General features: G+C 41.5%; 1 pseudogene; it reads left to right on the top strand.

The window, feature by feature from the left end:
* The first annotated feature begins 232 nt into the window (after window positions 1-232).
* On the top strand, window positions 233-2501 carry LOC127491696 (E3 ubiquitin-protein ligase RBX1-like; annotated as a pseudogene).
* Window positions 2502-3010: the final 509 nt, after the last annotated feature.

Raw genomic sequence — 3010 nt, 5'->3', positions numbered from 1 at the left:
AGCTTGAGATAATCCCATTTCTCAATTTTGGCTTTGATTGCCTATGCCACTGGGGTTTATTCCAAGAAGTCTTTGCCTATGCCAATATCTTGCAGAGTTTTTCCAGTGTTCTCTATTAATTTTATGGTATTAGGCCATAGATTTAGGTCCTTGATCCATTTTGAGTGGATTTTTTAAAAAAGATTTATTTATTTTATTTGAAAGTCAGAGTTACAGAGAGAGAGAAAGAGAGAGAGAGAGAGAGAGAGAGAGAGAGAGAGATCTTTCATCCACTCGTTCATTCACAAAATGGCCATAACAGCTGGAGCTGGGCCTATCTAAAGCCAGGTCCTTTCTCTGGGTCTCCCTTGTGGGTGCAGGGACCCAAGCACTTGGGTCATCCTCTGCTGATTTTCCAGGCACATTAGCAGGGAGCTGAATCAGAAGTGGAGCAGCTGGGACTCTAACTGGTGCCCAAATGGGATGCCAGTGTCACAGGTGGCAGCTTAACCTGCTTTTTCACAACACTTGCCCCTTATTATCTTTCCTTAAGAATCAAAATAGAGGGGTGGATGTTGTGGCACAGTGGGTTACACTACCACTTTGGATGCCCATATACCATATTGGAATTCCTAGGACGAAATCCTTCCTCAGCTTCTGATCCAGTTCCCGGCTATTGTGCACCCTGGCAAGCAGCAGATGATGGCTCTAGTACTTGCATTCCTCCCAACCACATGAGAGATCTATATGGAGCTCCTGGCTCCTGGCTTCAGCCTGACCCAGCCCTGACTAGTGTGGGCATTTGGAGAGTGAACCAGCAGATGGAAGATTTCTGTCTGTCTGTTTTGCTGTGTCACTCTGTCTTTCAAATAAATAAAACAACTTCTAAAACACAAATCAAAGTAGAACATTTTCTTTGATCTTTCCAAATTTTGAGGGCCATATACATTCACAATTGTGCAGAGAAATGATTCAATCAAATATATGAGTAGTGAAGAGACATGGTTTAAACTAAAAATTTTAGAATTAAAATAAAGTTAAACTCAACAGAAACTTTATTTCATAAACGTAAGGTTTTTTGTTTAAGGCATCTCAAATACATCTGCATGATCACTTCAAAACACTTTCATTTCATTGCACCTATGGACAGTAGCTAATTAGTTGAAGCATAGTTTCCATTTTTTTATTTTTTAAAAAGCATAATTTGAAATAATTTTTAAGAGGCAGACACACACAGAGAGAGAAAGAGAGAGAGGGAGGGAGAGAAGGGAAGAGAGAGAGAGAGAGAAACTCCCTTCTACTGGTTCCCACACCTGGCCTGCAATGGCCAAGACTGGGAGCCAGGAACACAATCCAGGTCTCCCACATAGGTGACAAGAACTCAGTCACTTCAGCCATCACTGCTTTTTTCTAGGTTCTGCATTAGCAGGTGGCTGGAGTCTGGAGCTGGAGATGGGAATCAAATCCAAGTACTCCTGTGTGGGACCTGGGGACTTTAACTGCTGATTGAACCACTAGATTAAATGCCTGTCCCAAGCCTAGAGCTTTGTTGATTTATTTTCTGTAATGAAATAAAATGCCATTGCTTAAACTTTCAAGATTTTGATAATTTTTGTTTTTTAAAATATTTTATTTATTTATTTGAGAGGTGGAGATACAGACAGAGAGAGGGAGAGACAGAGAGAAAGGTCTTCCACCCATTGGTTCACTCCCCAAATGGCCACAATAGCTGAAACTGGGCTGATCCAGAGCCAGGAGCCAGGAGCTTCTTCTGTGTCTCCCACTTGAGTGCAGGGGCCCAAGGACTTGGGCCATCCTCCACTGCTTTTCCAAGCCACAAGCAGAGGGCTGGCTACGCAGAGGAGTGGCCAAGACACAAACCAGCACCCTATGGGGTGCCAGCGCTGCAGGCAGAGGCCTAGCCTACTGAAACACAGTGCTGGCCCCAGATTTTGATACTTTAAATCCAAGCAATAAAGGACACAGCTAAAACATCCAAATAGTTTAGACAAACTTATAATGAAAAAAATGGTGGCAGCAATGGATGTGAATGCCCTGAGCAGTGGCACAAGCAAGAAGCACTTTGAAGTGAAAAAGTAGAATGCAGGAGCCCTCTGGGCCTGGGGTGTTGTTGTTGAGAACTGTGCCATCTGCAGGAACCACATTATGGATCTTTGCAATGAACGTCAAGCTAACCAGGCGTCTGCTGCTTTGGAAGAGGGCACCATTGCCTGGGGCCCCTGCAGTCACGCTTTGCACCTCTGCTGCATCTCTCGATGGCTCAAAACATGACAGGTGTGTCCCTTGGACAGCAGAGAGTGGGAGTTCCAAAAGTATGGGCACTAGAAAAAGAGAATTCTTCCATCAGGCTTAATTGTTTTGTTGTTCATTTCCTGACTTGCCCTCCAGTTAGTCAATTATAAATTGGATAGAACTGTGTCTTTTCTGCTTTGTCTTTTCAGTTTGTTGTTCCTGTGGCCATATTGTATTGTGTCAAATAAAGTCTAGTTGAATTCTAAAAAGCTAAAAAGAAAAACTTATAATGAGAAAGAACAGACATCAGTCTTCCTTATGTCTGGCCATCACTCAGAAACAATGATTGTTAAATATTTACATTTTAAATCCTTTTGGTGGTTACCAATGCATCTAAATTATGTACTATGTCGCTACTTTCTGATCCATCAACTTTGACTTTTTTGCCATTCTAGCTGAAGATTTAGCTCCCCCATTGTCTCAATATGCATTTTTGTGCTATCATTTTAAGTTTGTATTATAATTATAGAGAGTATATGAAGAACTACTTCTTTATTCCACTGACTTTTAGAAGTAGCTCTTGATTATCCCTATTCTATGATGATATTACCCTTCTTCCACCTCTCTTTCCTCCCATATGTCCATACCTCTGTGAGCTCTTCTTCAACCTTTATATTGTCAACATATGTAAGTTAATATTGCACTGTAACTATAAGCCTCCTGTGCTCTATAAGTTGATTCTATGTATTGAGCTCTACAAAACTGTATTTACACTTTC

Source organism: Oryctolagus cuniculus, chromosome 3 (assembly GCF_964237555.1).
Source record: "Oryctolagus cuniculus chromosome 3, mOryCun1.1, whole genome shotgun sequence".
Lineage (NCBI taxonomy): Eukaryota > Metazoa > Chordata > Mammalia > Lagomorpha > Leporidae > Oryctolagus > Oryctolagus cuniculus.
Note: the sequence above shows the minus strand (reverse complement) of the source record. Positions and strands in the feature narration are given on the sequence as shown.